Here is a 19,836-nt window from a genome sequence, read left to right on the forward strand (position 1 = left end):
GGTCTGGATTGAAAAATACAGAAATCCCCCAAGAAAAAAGAATGACAAAGATTGTAACCTGTCCCTCCCCTAGGTGCAACAGAACAAACAGGATAATCAAGGAGATGTCAGTGCACATGTGCACACTCACCCAGTCATGAGAGGAAGACCAATCACCTAAAATAAGTGTGGGTGTACCAAGGGTGAAGGCTTATCGTTCCTGTCCAAAATGTCACCTCTCCATCTGTGTAGATAGTTAGTTTTAATGTGCTAAGGCAAGGTTGGGAGAAACCTGCCATCATCACACAACCATGTAATTCAAAGATGTTGAATCACCTCCGAAAAAAACTGAGATGAAAATATAATATTACTGAAAAGAAAATTGTAGTCCCCTAAACTAGGTACTGAGTAACTGAACTACAACTTAAAAGAACCTCACACTTTCTGCATTTCCATTTTCAGATTTGATTTGATTACCTGCAACGTAAACATTTCATTCACCAACTGTACCATGTATTTAGCCTTGATACTATAGAGGACTCACTTACATTAGCACACCCAGCAATTAGCAGCTTAGACTTTACTTGGCTGCATGTTGACGACTCCGACTCTTGTTTCTGAGGTGCGCAACGTGGCAGTCCTGGAGGATTATCAGTGCTCCAAATTACATAACTGAACTAATGAGATACATACTCACACAGTTTCAACCCCTATTCCCACCGGGTGCCTCACTGGCGGAGTGAAATATTCCTCAACTCCCTGTGGACTCCCCACACATCCCCGCCTGTCTGGGGGGGAGGAGAGCAGAGGAGGTGAGCGAGCGCAGGGCGAAATTGTAGAGAGGAAATAAATGGAGATGTATCTTCTCCAAAAGGTCTGACTGACAAGTAGCTAATATGCTGTAATTGTTTAGCGAGTGGATCGGAGCTTCTCTCTACAGTGAACCAAGGTGAAAATGACTTCTTAGGCTAAGTGTTTGTTACACTGCAGGTTCTTTTCTCTTGCTGATGCCTCATTAAAAAGAGGCTAAAACAGGCTCAAATTGCCGTGTGTATGTTGGGGATGTATATCAACAAACCATATTGCAGGGGAAAATGGGTTGTTATAATAGTTGCCTGTGGACAGGGACCCTGGATATTATTTCTACCAATTCAATACTAAACAGCGTGATTGTTGACTTTGTGATAGGAGTGAAACTGAGACCAAACAAGCACTTTGGGATGGAACAGCACTTAAACCATTGGTTTCCTCCACTCTCTCATACAGTGCAGAAAATTGAGGTCATGCTGTCATTTGTATTCATGGTAATATGGCACTGCAAATAACAGTCGGGTTTGTTTAAAGTTCCATGCTCCAGATGTATGTTTATGCTTCTCAACCTGGCACCCAATTCATTTCGCACCAACGACCACTCTGCTTGTAAATCTCGGCTAAAACCACAACCTACTGATTTATACCAGATAAGAGGAACAAAGCTAACATTGTTTCGGCGCTATTTCTCCTTGAATATGTCTCGGGTGACATCGGTTCAAACACAAACGGTGCTAGTCACCCAAAGTATGTAAAATATTGGTCACGCTTGTACCTGTTGTCTAAGTTATTGCTTGTTATATTTACTCCATGTGATACTGCGATCAATGGAGGCTCAAACACAAGGACTTCACACTTCATGGCTGCTTTTATCAAGGAACGTAACTCTTGAACCAGAACGGAGACAAAGATTTAGAGGAGACACGTATTCAAATGCTCAAACCTGTGTCAGAAAAATACACATTAGTTAGTAGGCCCTAGTCAGTATTTGTATTCAATCTTTAGCACTCTGATGAGAAGCTAAAGGCAACTGAATTTGCTCTAGTACAACACAAGATGTGGAATTAAAGTCCATCCTAATAAAAAAAGGAGACAACCTAACTGGAGGGGACAGATTTGCTGCATTATTTATCATGTTACAATGAGCTTATCCCATAATTACTGCATGGTAATTCCCTTATGGATGTCAACTGTGTTTTTTCCCCTCTCTCCCCATCCAAATTAAAATCTACACGGGCTTCTTTATCATTCTAACTACTGTATATTACCTCTAGTACTAATAATGAGGCATTTAAAAGACACTTACCTCAAAAAGCTAATTGTTTTTGTTTGATTTTGGTGACACTTTATCAAGACTGGCTGTTAATTAATAGCAATTAAACATTAACTATTAAAGGAGGCACCTTATTAATTAATGGCTTCAGATGCAATTAAATTACAGATGCACACACCAATTTAGCAACCAACTTTCCTTAATCCTGCGTAATTTCAGAGGGATTTCAGAAAGGGGGAAAGTGATTCTATTATTATGACTGCAGTAGGTGTTAATTAAGAAGTAACTAGCGGGTGCATCTAATATGGATGGTGTGTGTGTGTGTGTGTGTGTGTGTGTGTGTGTGTGTGTGTGTGTGTGTGTGTGTGTGTGTGTGTGTGTGTGTGTGTGTGTGTGTGTGTGTATCTGTGTGTGTCTGAGCAGGCATGGATTTAGGCTGCGTTTGTTGGGTGCTGGCTATTTATGCAACAGAAACAAAACATGGGAATTCACCCCACAAACCGAGGCCACATTTCTGCTCCAATAGCCAGCTATTTCACTGATAGAGCTGTGTTCACTTTCGCTGCTGCTTGACTCATGTGTTTCTATCTGCACTGCCCCTCTCTTGCTTTACTCTGTATGCTCCTCTTACTGTAAAGCTGTGTCTCTTCCTCATGCTGTTCCTGAATCCCCTTGTTTATGGTTGAGTGTTTTTTTTGTGTCTCTTACCTTTCCAATGAGGTGAGAGAATTTTCTTTCATACACTACATTTCTATGTATCTTATATGTAAGGTAGCTATTTATTTTGAACAAAGAAGGCTTGTAGCATAATGCTTGCTTCATCTACTGCACCATATGCAAGTGTACTGCTGTTTTCTTAAGCAATGGTTCACTATTTATCCATTATAAAGAGTGTTACAGTGATACAACAGGTGTGTGTCTCAGGCTTTTATACTAGAGGTGATCATTATTATATTCACGTCTTTGACCCTGCTCTGATAAATTCTCTCTGATTAGAAAAATGCCTCTTTCTTTCCACTTTAAGCCTGTGAAAGTATACAACCTCCTCCAACAGCGAGACTGAAGTCAGAGAAACAAAAAGCAGCTCATGGGACCTGGGTGTACGTTCGCCATCCCTTTCTATAATGTTTAGAAGAGCAATGCAGCTCATAGGGGAATATCCAAGTTAACACGCACACTGTCCGATTATGTTAATAGTAAATCCAATTATGCACTCAGAGCATAATGCTTTAGAAGGAAACTAGGCTTGTTGCCCATGGGGTCCTCAAGATGTGGGACCGGTGTATGTTTCATTTGCAAAAACAGTGGAATCAATAGTTTTTAATGCTCAGGAGACACAGAGTACACACATATATTGCCTCAGTGTCTGTGTTTGTTGCATCAATGTCAATTAAAATATCAGGGATCCTCATTTATTTCGCAAAATCTGCTTCACTATAATAGAGAGCAGTTTAGAGCTGAAACAATTAGTCAAATAATCAATTAGACAATCAACAGATAATTAATCCACAATAATTAGTGGGAAAACTGGGAAAAAACACGCCTTTCTTTTCTCAATGTGAATATGGTTGACAACTGATTTTTCTGTGGCACTACAGATGTTATACCGTATGTTGTCTCTTCATTTCTATAGGCACTGATTTAACCAAAACATATCTAGATGTGACATGTATCATTATGGTCTAGAGTATGTCCGGCTTTGCTTTTTTCTGCATTAGAAATATGCATACACAGCTCCAGCAGTCCTGATCCATGTGATTCAGACATTTGCTGTTTATGCTGTACATGAAACACTCTCTAAAACACCCAACTGTCTGTGTCCGTGCTAATTAATGTTTACTTAACTTGAAAGCCTGTATAGGCTACACTGGGAACCACAATTACAAAATGTGCCTTCAACAACAATTTGTTTCCTGGGTGACAAAGAACATTAAAAGTCTGACTTAAATGAGCGCACAAAGCTAACAAACACATGTATTAAAACTATTTCAAGCCCATTTTGATCCCCCGAGACATCCTATCAGTAACAAGTCCCTGATCGGAGAAGAAACTGCACAACACAGTCAAACCAGCAATTAGTGCAAATTAACAGACATTTTCAAAAATGTCTTTGCTTAGAAAATAGCTGCTTTGTAGTTCAAAAAATCCCCACTTTGGCCTTAGAGTTGGAGTGTTTCCAGCAAATGCTTAAATCCTAAAATAAGTACTGCAATCTTCTGGCACAGACACACTGTAATGCTTTAAAAACAATTTAGCAACTGTCATCGCTGTAATTACAGTAACTAATTACCATCCTCAGCAAACAAATAGCTTAACATAATACGCAGGCCCAATCAATTTTGAAGAAATGCAAATTCCGAAAGCAAAAAACGGACATTTTGGCAAACCTGAAAGAATTACAGGGAAATAACACTTTGTTTTATCCACACATAATTCCCAGGGAATATCATATCATAAATATTTGCATTCAGTTCTTATCAGGACATTTGCATTTGCTTCTTATCAGTCGGCAAGCCAGGCACTGGCAGATAGGGAGAGCTGCCTCCACGCCATACACACATTTCTAATGAGTCACGTCGCAGGCTGATATCATATTTTGGCTAGAACTTTATCACCAAAACGAGGAGGTCATTTTCTCCTGGAGTTGGCTCATCTTGGAACTGTCTTTGAGTTTTTTTCTCTGATGTGATTCAACTGAGATTCATTTTTTAAAGCCCACAAAAAGGATTATTTCCTCTCCTCCCCCAACCGCAACAGCCCCATATCAGTGGCACGTATGCTTGCAATGATTATCATTCTGTCATAAAATATTTCAGTTTTATCAGAGTATTATTTTATTTGCCACAGCATCCCTCGGAACAGAGACTCTGGGGAAGGGAAGAAGAAAAAAACCACACAAAAAAACGAGCTCATCTGCATGAACAGCAGTGGATGACAGGCAGGAGACTCTGCTCCACCATCTCATTTTGGTAGACGTGTGCAACAGTTTCCAGGGGGAAAAATTAAAGTAATTGTTTGATAACATTTTCAAAAAGGTATTCCACAATAACAATTTCATGGTGCATTGCAGAGTATAATTATAAATCAGCCTTTTTTTCTTGGACAGCTAAGGAACACTGGGGGTCAAGTAAAGTATCCTAGTCAAATTCTCCTCTCATTAGTGCAATCGCTTCTCTCTGCTAATTATTTCCTCCCTCTCTCTCCCCCTCTCTCTCTCTCCCTCTCTCTGGATTATCCAGCAACACGCAGCATTAGACCCAATGATGATTTCATACATTTTCTTTTATTGAAATGTGTTGTTCTTGCAAATATGTTTTGCATTAATTACAGCTTGATGTGACATGTTAAACATTCTTTTGATGTAATGTAATCACACATATGTCAAAATGCATTTATATGCATGCTTTTCTTTTTAAGGCAATTGGGCAGTTGACTTGTTCTTTTTTAGTTTTGTATGAAATTAAAAGGCAAAATGCATTTTTCCGCCCACAGTGAGGGGGGGGGCGATGGGGGGGGGGACGTGGAATAATTGAGAAAATTCAAACACAGAGTAATCATTAAAATGTGCTGTAAGGAATGAATGTGACACATAAATGATTTGCTCTCCAAGTAATTCACATGTAAATCCAATACAGAAAATGCCAATGAAATGACAGGGACTCGTGATTAGCGGTGGACAACAGCAGTGGCTACTCTGAAACAAACCGGGAAAACGATAGTAAGGAGTGTGACAAAACTAAAACAGAGTCATCCCTCTTCCTCTCATCTCTGTTTGACTGTCTCTTTTTTTCCTGCAGAGGATAAGCTGTAAGGGAATGTGAGAGGGAATGTATTCATCTGCAGCCCTGTCTTCTGGAGGTGGGTCTCTGAGCCTTTTTCCTCAGTCTTCATTATGGCTCGGTGCCTGCTGCAGCTTGGAGGAGGGCAGCTGGATCACCTTAAGGATTCTCCTTAAATCTTATCTGAGGCTTTGTTTAAACAGAGGAGGGGAGACATTCCACTGGGCCCAGCTCAGAAGATCTATCAAGCAGCGTTCATATAATCAGCAGCCTTTTTCCAAACAGCAGAACAATTATGAACAGTATTTCTATGTAACTGTACTGAAGGCATCATAAATGTCCACCTGTGCATCATTCGCAACAAATCATTCCTGTGAGAGACATTTTGTGTTACTTTTTTAAGTTTTTCTCTGTTTACAGCAGCACATGGCGAGTCAAACTGTGTTGCTATTAATACATTAATTAATATATACCGATGAAAAAAGGGGCTGGAAAAATGAAACAATTGGTGCGTTTCCACTATGGTCGAATACTCCGAAAGACCCCTAATTTGCATGTGAGTCTCTTGAGCGACCATTTCAGCTGTGTTTTTTTGGCCCTGCTGAAGCCCCTAAGAGAAGCCTGGTTGCTGATTGGATGCAGCTCTCATGGGGATGTGACGTGTGGTCATACAGACGCCACATCAACAAGGTGAAGTAGAGTAGACACATTTATCCAGTGGTGTAGAAGAATGCGGCACAGAAAATGATCCGTGCACTTGCATCTGGGCACGTGCATCTTTGAATTTTTAAGATGGAGGTTTTTTTTTAATGTTACTTGTACATAAGTTGACATTATGAATCATACAGGCCACCTTAAATCAAACTACAACTATTCTGTATTTCCCACTCTGAGAAAGAGCAGTGTGCTGCTTTAACACTGATCAGCTGATCACCGGTGAGACCCATTCAGAGATATACGTCACCTCCGGACTCTTGTAAATCAATCTCTGGCCTTTTTTTGTGATGGAAACACGGCGAGTGAACAGTCTTTTGAGTTGACGTGCCCTGAATCTGCCACATTTTACTCGAATGGAAACACGCCTAATATGTGATGATAGAAACTAGAGCTGGCAGATGTGCAGCCCTCGGTCAGTTAGATAGTTTATTCATTGATAACAGTGCAAACTATGTGGAAACTATTGTTGACAGCGTCTCTACTGGAGCTCATGTTTTGGAGAGCCCGGCCTCAGGCACACAGCCTGAAGTCTGTGTGGATGGTGGTTGCCTCCAATCCCTCCACAAGTCCATGGCTGTTAACTAGCTGTAAACAACATCATCTACTGTCGTATGCTCTGCTCTGGCCCACACTGCACAGAGACATTAACTGTTTTTCCAGCCAGTGAACTCGTTCTCTTTGTCTCTGTTACAGCAAACATCCACCTTCTGCAGGGTTCTCTCAAAAACTTTATTTCTCTCACTGAAACACAGGGCCCCCTTACTTCAGTTTCCGATAAGCACTGTATAGAAATACGCAGTGACTTAAGTGATTTGAATGGTTAAGATAAAATAAATAAAAAATGTAATTTCAACTGACTCTAGATTTGAATGGTGTTGGCAAAACACCACCTCCCTCTGATATGTTTTGGTCTTGCTTTTACGTCACTTATTTCTGGCATCTTATGTTTACATTTTTCGAAAAACAATGGTATTGCGAACCATTCGTAGCAGTGATTGGAATATCCTGTTGGATCTCAATTGAAATAACAAAAACATGATAGCCTTTACTAACCTTACTGCAAGTATAGTTACACTGTACATAGAAATACATTAACCTTCCTATATTTGGTTTGTGGATTAATAACTGATAAGATCTCTGATGCTGGAAAACATTTAGTTTGAAACTATGGGCTAGTTTCACACAACATGGCAACTGGTTAAAGACCTAATGAATATATAAGATTGATGCATCCCTGCATGATTCTAATAATGACTTATATGTTCTGGAATTGTTTTTTTTTCTTAAATAACTTGTGGTTAGGGCTCTGTTGAACTGGGGCTTAAAATGTTCATGCTCCATGTATCACCTAATAAAGTGTTATGGTACAAGCATAATGAACCATTTCCCCTTTTGATATGGGTTTCCTTTTAGTCCCAGTGCGTGTGTGTATTACCTTCTGTGGGAGTCAGTTGAACACATATTTGTGTTTGATATATATGTTATGTGCTCAGACATCATCACATTCATACAACCCTTTTAGATATATTTTAAATAATAAGTTAGAAGTGGACGATGACTTTATGTTTACATTTGGTATCATTCTTTCCTTGCGTGCCAGTTGGCAGGGGTGAGTTGATCACTAAGGTGATGTCCAGTCCAATGGATTCAGACATTAATGTTCTCACATACAGCTCCACCAGGTAATGTCTAGATGCTTTCAAGTTTGCAGTGCATGTTTGAAAGGGACTTAAGTGGCCTTTGGAGTTTCAATTACCCCTTTCATGATTCTCTGTGCTGTAGCTAATCAAGTTCAAGGTCAATTCAAAACATCCCTTCCCAGGAGATTCAACAATCTAACCTCAAAGGACAACTGTTCACACATGGCCCGGGTGACCCCAACGACTGTCGTTCAGACTCAATAGAGCACTAACGACGTCGAAACCAACTGCCCACCACCGACTGTCACTCTAACGACGGGCGTGGGCACTTGGAGCACAAAGGGTTTCAGTGACATCATCGGCCTTGTGAGAGGTTAAATACCTGGATCTCCACACCAGTTAGTTGGACCAGTCCCAGCCTGGTCAGATGCGTACATGAACTGATGAAGCCTCTTGGATGAGAGGTGAAACGTCTTCCTAGACAAACAACCAGTCCAGTTGTTTTTGACTGAAATTGCTTTGAGGATAACGATGACCTGGACGAATGAGAACATTCACAGGCAAAACAGGGAAACATTTTCACAAAAGGAAGAAGTAAAACAGCTCTGAACCGAAATGTGAAAGTGATTTACGCCATGATTTACTAAAACAATGGTGGTGGCGTCGATGGATGACTGCAGATGTACTTTGATCTTCCATTCTGGCACTATATTTACATGGGTTTTCAACATTTGTGCAGCCTGCGGTGTCATTATCATTCAAAATGCTTGTTGAGCAGCATTACTGGAGCCTGGTCCTGCAGCCATGGTTGGGCCTTGCCTGGTACATGTGGGGTCGGCGCATTAGAGGTTACCAGCCGCACTCAGAGGGGGGCCACTGTCCACACTGACTTTTACAACTGGTGAGCTGCCATCAAACCAAAGCACTACTAATCGCAAACTCATGAACAGCTAAAGGCCTCACAAATGAGCACAGAGATGGTGTTGTGGTGTTTGCAGAGCATGGCAGCCCATCCAAATCAAGAGGAATGTTGGGCCAGTCTTTGTCTGAGGATCTCAGTTTGGCCAGCAGTCCAGCCCCAGCAGGGACCAGGATCTAGAGGATTTGAGTAGAGCTTCGGCAGCTTTTAGAAATAAGCTTGTTGGGAAGACGGTACTGTACAGTACAGCGGTGGATCACAGTGGATAGAAAGGAAGTTTAGAGGGAGCCTCTTCCACAGAACAGGAAATATATTGAACTGTTTTATATTAGATCGGGGTGCCCAATTCCAGTCCTGGAGGGCCACTGTCCTGCATGTTTTCTCTAACACACCTGATTCTAACGATATTCAAACCTGCGACGAGCTTCAGCTGCTTGATAACGAGCAGAGCATTAGAATCAGGAGTGTTGGAGCGGAGAGAAACCTAAAACATGCAGGACAGTGGCCCTTTTTTATTGGGCACCCCTGTATTAGATACTGCATGCATGACACATTGATAAGATCAAAATCTGTAGTCTGAGTTGAAATATTGATAATGAGCTCATACGTACTGTATGCAGGCCTGCCTAAATTAAAACCACTTAAAAAATAAAATAAGTAATAAATATTTCTTTGTGATTGAGATAATCACATAAAATCCATGTCAGTTCATATTTCATACAAAAGGTTAAGAATAACTATGGTTAATAATATTATATATTGAGAAAGACATGTTAATAATTGATGTCAGTGGCGGATTAAGGTGTTCATGGGCCCCTAGGCTACTGTTTGTTTTTTCTAAATCTGGCTTGTGTGTTGCATTCAGGGAATAGCAAGAGACACTGATATTGAGAGTCTTCTTTTTGTGTAAGAAAGATATTGTCACCATGTACTACATGTGAAATAATTTGCTTTGTGTTTAATACGTTATTAATATAAAAGAGACAAGTTACACTTGGAGGAATTCATGTTTATTCTTTGTAGGATTTGCATTCTATTTCATTTTAAGTTCTACTAAGTGGAGGCATCAAATCATTTATTCACTTATCTCTGAAAAGAGAAAATGAGTCTAGTCATTAGTTAAATTTTATTAGTACAGGTTAATACGGCAGCGCACACAAAACCTTAAGAAGCCAGAAACCGCCCTAATATTAAAGGTGATTACAAAGGAGGAGTTGTTCCTCAGTTCATAGGGCAGGGTGCTACACATACATGAGCAAAAGTAGAAATACCACTGAAAATATTCTGTAGCATTGCTTTGGGGATTATAAAAGTACTCATTTGGAAGGAAAACGGTATATGTGAGTGTTATATTGAATATGTAAGTGTAACCAATGTTTCAGTGTATCAGAGTTACTGTAACTTTATTGTTTTAACGATTGTACCGTTTACTACCTGTATCCATCTATTTTATGAATTACTGAACTGAACATATCTTTGTGACCCTTAAAGGCATTTCATTTTCCTTCATCCTGTTTCCTTGGATGCACTATGCACAGTATATCTGAAATTAAAGGAAACTCACACAAGACATAAAATAAACTATATTCTTATAAGATTTGGCAATGAGTGCAAAACCTAAAAGAAAAATCATCATGAATCAATATTTGTCTTAACTTACCCTCGATTAAAATCGTTTAAAAAATTATGCACCACAAAAAAATTATTAATAAATCAGGTTGGGCATCATTTTACTGTTGTAGTTGGTCATAGGTGAACTTATTTTGACATATCTTGACTGTTGATTAATCTAATCTGTAAAAATGCATCATATTTTCTAATAACATTTTTAAAAAATACGATATTGCATATTACTACAAAGTAACATTAAAACAAAACATACTTAGTAAAGTACCTAACGATTGTACTTAAGTTCAGTACTTGAATAAAAGTACTTGACTAGATGTCAGTATTGTAAGAGTAAGTTTGCCATCTTGCTTTGGGTTTGGTTTTCAGTTGGCCTTCATTATCCCAGTTTTAGTGCACCCGATTCAGATGTTATCAGCTGATTGAATGGGCATTATTAATTGTTATCACTACCATATATATGAGGCAGTATGACCCTACTCTGCCTCCCAGTTGGCTCAGTGGGTGTTATTATTGATTGATAAGCTGGATCCCCCATCGACTCACCTGTGGTACTGTAAGAAATATGAAGCGTGACAATGGTAGTGAGTAGTATCTGTATAAAATATGGACGGAGGCCGAGTCGAAGTCTGACAAGATGGCGGCTCCCAGAGGCGAGTACGATTGGGTCTAGTTAAGAGAATGCGCCTCAATGGAGAGGCTTTGTCCATTTTGTATACAGTCTATGAACTGGAGGAGCAGGAATCACAGCTCAGACACCACCTGTTGCCCCCCCCCCCCTCCCTCCTCTTTTGTAAACGGTGAGACTGGAACAGTTGTTGGTCATTCTGTTAGCCTCAGGTTGCCGCTCGTGATGTGGTATGCAGATATGACTCAAATGATGGCAGCCCAGCCCTGGACAATCCCCAATTCTAAAAGTCTCTGTCTGAGGAGGCAGGGTTGATAGGCCCTTTGCCTAGTCTGGGACAACCTCTCCAGGCCTGGCTCCAGAGAGGGACAGGCTGAGGGGGGCTCAGTGTCTGTACAGGTTGTGCAGACCATCCAGGCACCAAGAATGGGATCCACCACTGCCTGTCAAAAGTAAAAGTGGTTGGGCTTCCAATGCTGAGGAAGAGAGGCTAGATCCCCATGGTTCTATTCTCTATATTAGCAGGACTACTCTCAGACCAAAGCCATCCTTTGTCAAAAGAACTGAGAATTTTAGGTCGAGGGTTATGCAGCTCAATACGGTTTGTCCTTCACCCCGTGCAGGGGACAGGTAGGGGATAACGCATGTGCTTTTCCCAGATTTGTGTGTTGGCATGTTATGTTGAAAGCAGAGCCCCCATCAGACATATTGAACGTGTATGTTTTGGGGATGACTTTGGGGATGACTTGGCTGACAAAGTCCTGTCAAAGAAATGCCATGCAGGTTGGCTTTGTGAGTGTCTATCCCAAAGCTATAGGCAGGAAGAGACTCTCCAACTGTGGCCCGCGCACACTCTACACACAGTGAGGCAGTGAGGGGGCCTTGTTTGGCAGAGTGGGTGTCAAGGACATATGTATGGCACCATCGTGGTCTATGCCATGCCTGTTCATATGGTTCTATCTCTTGTCTATTCCTTTTCAGGGTCTGTGCTTGCCAGAACACCACAGGTCTAGTGAAAGGGATGCCTGATTGACAGTTGTGTTACACCTGGCTCCCTTCTGGGCACCTACATGTTCCTGTGCTCATGGATGCCTCAGAGAATGTGGTGTGCAGGGTGTCTTTTGCTTGTCTTTTGACCCTTGCAAGGTTGGATGGTGGCTCTACCCTGTTTAGTTGCATACTACCTGCGTTGGCGAGGGCTCACTACTTCTCTGTTGTGGCGGTTTAGGTTATACAAGGGTCGGTGGGGCTCCACCCTCTACAGAATTCTATGGGTACACTATCAACGATGAAGAAAAGTTAAAAGGGCGTAGGATAGCAACAGTGACATCCTGATTGGCTGGCTACGTTTCTGCAAATTTCAGTGAGTAATGTGTTCTGTTGGAGGAGAGTATTACTCATATAATTCAATAGAGGGATCAGCTTGTGCTTATAGAAACAAGGTTACAACATTGTATCCTTTGTTTCTGGGGAGCCAAAAAGAAGCTCAAAGTGGGCAGCTCCTGGTGGCTCCAGCTGTCGCCATCTTGACAGTGCCTGACACTGCTAACCGGACTTGTCATATGGTTTGTTTCACAGAACCATCTGAGTAGCCATCATTAGAGACTGATTGGGAAAGAAATCACACTTTCAAAATATATCTGGCAAGTGATTTGATGAAGCATCTGTCTATCAAACTTTTGCCAAAGTCAATCAGAAGAAAAGAGAAAACATATTTTCCATGGAGAAAAGCCTTCAGTGCCTTCTCTTCTCTCAATGAAGAACGACTCTCCAGTTCTGATAAAAACTGATGCTGTTACAGTATCTAGGCTAGCTTTGGGACAAACTTCATTCTGTTACAATGTTTAATAATAATAATAATTATTATAATAATAATAATGTACAAAGATCCATCCATCATCCATCATCTTCAACTGCTTCTCCCTAATGGGGTCGCGGGGAGCTTCAGCCTATCCCAGCTACACTGGGTGTGAGGCAGGGTACACCCTGGACAGGACACTAGTCTATCGCATGGCACATAGAGACAGACAGATACAAATAACCATTCACATTCACATCAATGCCTATGGGAAATTTAGAGTCATGAATTAACCTAACCTACGCATGTCTTTGGACTATGTCATGTCTTTCGACTGTGGGAGGAAGCCAAAGAACCCGACGAGAACCCACGCAGACACGGGGAGAACATGCAAACTCCACACACCCTAACCCTAACCCCAGCCCGATTCGAACCAGGAACCCTGTGAGGGAAGATGTGAGGCAACAGTGCTAACCACCACACCACTGTGCCTAAAACTAAAATAAACTAACTTGCTAACTCCTCACAGGTTGTTTGGCTTACCTTTGCTTTGAACACAAACACATTACTTTGAGCCTGACGAGATGGATTTTCAGGTGACATGTAGACAAAGAGGGCAAGCAGTAATGCTGGGGCAGACCAAATGAAGCCTGGCTCCCAGCTAGCAAAGGCTAACAACCTAGACTAAGAAGCTAGCAAGACTACTTTGTTTGGAGGGGGGGAAACTGGGGCGGTATTAACTTGAGTTGAGGCAGCGCAAACCGCAGTACTTGAGTTCACAGCAGGCTAGAGGCCAGAAGCAGTGTTTATTCTAACATCAAACAACAATCACAGGACTTTCACCCTGGCGACCGGCATCCTTGTGTAAGACTTTTTTAAATTATGAAGTAAATATTCTTATCCAATGTTTCTAACATATGAACACCATGAATGTTAGTTATTTAACCCAATCTATGATTTTCTCACTTTTCCTAAACCTAACCAAGTAGTTTTGTTGCCTAAACCTAACCACGCAGTTAGTTCAGTTTTGTTTGAATTCACAAGGGGACTCCAAGAACGTTGTGTCACCAAGATGTCGGTGACTGTTACCATGTGAATAGATGTTAACGGCCTTCTGAACTTAGGTGTAGTAGGTGTAGCATGCCCCTTCTTAGCCATATCTATGAGGCTGATAACCACTAATGACACCCATTCAATGGAGTTATAACATCGAAAACATGTGGTAAGTTTGAATGTTACTAAAGCAGTTGTGTCCACTGACAAAGATATATAAATCCCTCTCCCTCCTTGTTTCATGTTTCATATTGGTCATCTTCTCAGCGAGGCTCGAAAGCTGTACTAACTGAAGTCCTGTGCTTTGATAATGCAAGGCCACCCTCCACTATGACAGAGCCATCAACACTTTCTGTAACCCCTTTTACTCAGATGTCGCCCACACACACGCACACACACAGTGAAAATTGACTGGTTGGAGCAGGGGAAATAGCATATGATGGAAGACAGGGACTATGCTGGGTGGAGTCAGGCTGATTAAGTGATTTTGACCATTCTGTTACTGAAATGCTTTCTTCAGTCCTGCAGATAACATCATCCTTGGGCTTTATCTTTGTTCTTGAACTTATTTTAAACATTCCCCTCTGCTCTCTCTTCATTACATACTGTCCTCTCCTTTTGGCATCCAGTTTCATTACTGGCGACTTATCTCATACATCCTTCCTTTCTGTCACTGTTTATTGTGTGGCAGGGATTTTAAGATTAGCTGTTCCCACATACCCCTTAGCACTTCTGTATAATGAGGACTTGATACACAAAATCAGTATAGGCCTGTGCTGCACCAGGAAGGAACTAAATATTTATTTATAGTTGAAGTAAATTAATTAGACTATCTAAAGAACGATAGCAGAAAAAGGCTGTGCGTTTAATTTGAAATGGCATATCTGCAATGATTTTTTTTCATTCTATAATCCCACAGCAAATACGCAGTCTGCTCATATGATATTACCATTTGGAGCAGATAATTTGCATATAGGTTGCAAAGTATGAAAGGGTGTATGATGTTATTTTGATTGATGAAGAAAAGTGTGCATTGAATCAACTGATATGGAGTCGTTCTATTAGAACAAGACGAGGCCGCTTGGCTGGGATTTAAGGCACATGAGGCTGAATGTGGTTTCCTATTTACTGCATAGAAATCAAGGCCCCATCATGCTCATATCTGCTGTACACATAAGTCGTACGGTTGTGTTGATAAATGAGGATTGCTCCTGAATGGCCCCTTTATAACACCATAAATGCTCCATTAGAGGGACGTTTGAACATATCACTGAATGCGTCCATGAGTATCAAGACAAGAAGAAAAACAAGTGCTCTCAGATTCTTATTTCACTTTGATGTGATAAAACTGAAGCAGTCGTGGAGCTGTTGCAAGAGCATTGGTTGCTGGCTTCATGCTCATTGTTTACTATCCCTCTGATTTTAAAGCAAGAGAAACAATATTTCCATATTATTGCATGAATAAATGTGCAACTACACTTTCAATGAGTGAAACAGGAATTGGATAACTGTGGTGTGCATGGGACATGGGTATTATACAAAATGGAAGAAGAGCTAACTCTACAAAAATAGCATTATCACAAAGTGCTTTATAGAAAATATTTTAAAAATCATAATTTGGTAACCAAAATAATAATAAATGAGTAAATAACTGAAGCAAAAAAATTAAGAATTAAAACAATTTCCAAGCCTAAAGATGGGATTTAAAAGTGGCGATCAATGGGAAAGACCTGACAGCGAGGGGGCAATTATTCAACAGTCTAGGACCACCAATAGATTGCTTGACGACCCTGTCTCCTGAAAATTATCTTTTTATACAACTAATCTGCAACAGCACATCTAAAAGTGATGGCACCCAGATAAGATCTTCCGTTAACATGAGGAAATGTTGTTAATGAATGTATCTGCAAAGCCGCAAACATGTTGATACTGAACATATCAGTAAAATGTTCATTGACTATTCATATTTAATTTGTTTTCCACCAGAATATTTTGCATCCAATACCCACTTGTAGTGGTTACAAGACACTCACAGGACTTGGTTAAGGTTAGAGAAATATCATCATGGGTTTAATATAGAAAAGTCTGCAGTGAGTAGCAAAAGCAGTCTGGCTTCTGTTTGTAGTCCGAGTAGTATTGACCAATAACCTTTGAGCATGCTTTGGTTGAATGCAGGTAAACAGTCAGTGAGGAGAGCAAATGAGGCAGAACACATTTGCCGCCATGCAGTCATGGAACTCATTGTATCGTCTATCGTATTTAGCTTTTCATAAGCTTTTTGTTATTATTTATCTGCATTCAGATGCAGGTATCTGTTTATAGAGATGCTGTCTGTCAACTCCAACTCCATTCTTGCATCTCAAGTTGCCAATTGGCAAGTGGAAAGTGGAGAACTAAGATGGTGTCCGTGACATCTATATGTGAAAGTCCTTCATTTAATAGATAAGATAAGAAAAGCAAGGCTCCATTGTGGAGGGAGTAAATTAATCATTATAAAAACTACACAAATAACTTTTCAAAAAGGAAATTAGTGTGTCTAAATAAAGTCACATAATCATATTTAGAGAACTACAAAACAACCTTTAACCAAGAAACGGAACAATACAATTTGTTAATTCTATTGTAACACATGGAGGCCCATATTGCATGACTGAAATAATGCTTCGGCTCATGGCTTTATCTCCACTGAAGATTCTGCAGTTTACCAGTTTTATTATCTGTCATTGATATAGATGGAAAACATAACATCATCACCTCATGATTACAGTCAGATGATATCGTCACCTTTTAGATATCTATAAGTGTTGGATGTAACAACCTTCCAGCTTCCACCCGAAGTAATCGGGTGTCTTTTTCATCTACATTATATCAACCCTCGTCTGCACCACAAAGATGTAATTGCATCACTCAACAAGCAGGTTAAGAGACGGGGTTGGAGAAATTAACATTTTTTTTATATTGCAGATTTCCCCAGTTGTTTTAATAACCCATCTCAAACCTGTGATCTAATCTACAGGAACAGTGGAAGTAATTAAAGTTGAAATTAATTACCGTCTGTGCCTGATATTCTAATAACGGCTTGAGTTTTGTAGCAGGAAGTTGATATTTTGTCATCCATGTTTTATCTCTCATGGCCGTGCGTGATTGTCTGCTCTTACAGATTATTAATGTAGCCAGGAAGGGAGCAGGAAATGGCAGATAAAGGCAGAAAGACTTTCTTTTCTAGCGTTCCTCCTGACCACAGTGGCCCCTCTTGACAGCTCCAAGCCCCTCCTCCACCAGCCCTCTTCTTTTAACAGTCCCTTTATCATGACAGTATTTAGAGGAGATACCGTAAGACTGAGCAGGCCTTATGACTGCTTTTGATAGAAATTATACAATTGTTCATTAGCGGCTAAGATAATGCCCCCCTACACACCCCCACCCTCAGCTCTGCTTTCCCTTTGGGATCTCATTTAAGGCCTGCAGCGTTCAGCAGTGCATACTGCAGGGGCTATAGATGTGACACCATACAGGACCTGCCGCAGACAGTGCAGCTGGAAATGTCAAGTTAAGTGAAGGGAACTGTTCGGCCTGCACACTCTAGTAAGCAGGGTACGTACCTCCCTGTGGGGTGGGTGGGGGTATGTGTGAGTGTGCTGCTCCCACTGCCTGGGTCTGTCACTCTTACAGTGGCTATCATGTTTTTAATGGAAAATGGTCAACTAAAATCAAATATTAAGCTTTGATAACCATGGTGGAGGAGCAGTGCCTCTTGAAGTGGAAAAAACCTTTCAGCTTTCTTTATACTGTATCGCTTTACACCAACTCCGGAGCTTCAAGTAAGTTGCTTCCTGTTTGCTCCACTTGCCTTAAAGATAAATTCAACCCTTTGATACTGTTGCACTGTTAGATCTCATTAAAACACGTGTTCAATGCATTTCATTGGGGAACAACTGAATAAGCTATGATTCTAGTTAATTGAGATTTTTAGTTGTTGAACTCCTCTCAACAACTCTTTCCGTCTTTGTTTCATTCTTGCATAATTGGAAGAGTGAGCAGTTCTCAAAATGCTTTAAGACCCATAGCAATCATCAACTTAAATTGAGACAACAACAAATTCTTCCTCTTACAAATTCATAAGCAGTAAAACACACCCTCTCTGAACTTAATACACTCAAGGGCTTTGCTACTAAAGTCTTACTATGTCTAATATTATCTCTATAAACAGATATCTGCACATGAAAGTAAAATCTGTAGGAAACATTTTGGCAATTGAATCATTCCGGTTTTCGTTTGTAGTCTGCTTGTATTCCAAGTAGTCACTATCTAAACTAACTAAATCGACTTGCAGACTCAAGTCCCTGGGAAACCTCCAAGTGCTGAGGGATGTCCAAATCCTCATTTCATCCAGTCCACAAGCGGACTTTCTGCAGACTTCCACAGAGTCTGGTCGTGGTGCAGACTTCCCCCGGTTTAATTACCCACAATGCATTGCAATGTGGATATGTTATAGTTTTTCCAATTGCCAATTTAAAAAACAATGAACACACTTTTTTTTGTTATGTTATGCAGTCATTTGGTTTGTACCTAACACTATTGGGTCATTTTCATTGACTTAATGACTATAATTGTGATTCCCCTACATTTAAGCATTTAACACTAGCCCTTATTTGTCACTAGTGGCCACAATGTCTGTTGTTCAACAAAAGTTACACTTTAAAACACAATATTTATCCAATTGACTATTGTATTGACTATTCAATTGACTGTTGTTTTTGTTGTGATACACCATGATTTGTCACTTGATCATCTTGGTAGTTGTTGCTGTCGTGTGTCTTGTAAGCCCATCCATCACTCAGTCATAGCAATTAATAGTCCTCAGTTACAGTAGTCAACGTGAATATCTCACCCAAACCGCTAAATGAGAGCTAAACAGCAGGATGTGTGTTTAATATGATGTATATAAAATTACATCATATTGTCTGATTGGCCAGTTATCTGGGGAAATTACAAAATGTAATAACTCCAATCAACAAAATAGTCTCAAAAAGATCAGATTATGATGGGAAAAAATATTTTAGGATAGACTTGCAATGCGGCATATGTGTTCTATCATTTACTGTTCAGTAGAATAAAAGTGAACTGGTCAGTCACTCACACTGTAAAGGAAAAAAACAGCAGAATACGTCTTCCTTGCCAAGACTGAAGTTGGGTGACAAACAGCCACTTTCCCCCTGTCTCCTGGATCAGCTATAAGACGATTTCAATGACATGCAGAAGATCAACTGTTGGGAGAGTGAGGACTGCGAGACAGGGGCTTAGAATCGCGGCCGGATCAGAATGAGATGAACATACAATCAGAGGCAAAGCCACACGGGCTTATCTGCCCTTTCACGATGGCTGTCATCATTTGAGAGTTCCCTCGGCTGCTCCTCCGCCAAGATGAGAAGGCTTTCTGGCAGAACCGGAAAGTTTCTCTTTTTCTTGCTTCAGGAAAAGTTTTGAAGGAAACTTGCAGGGCCCCACAAAGGAACACATGAAAGTCGTCGAGAAGGTGGTAAAGCAAGAAAAGAGAAGTCAGGAGGTGTCAACCTGGGTGAGAATAACAGAATCAAATACAAGGAGGGTAAGA

The sequence above is a fragment of the Echiichthys vipera genome (assembly GCF_963691815.1).
Source record: "Echiichthys vipera genome assembly, chromosome: 8".
NCBI classification, from domain to species: Eukaryota; Metazoa; Chordata; class Actinopteri; order Perciformes; family Trachinidae; genus Echiichthys; species Echiichthys vipera.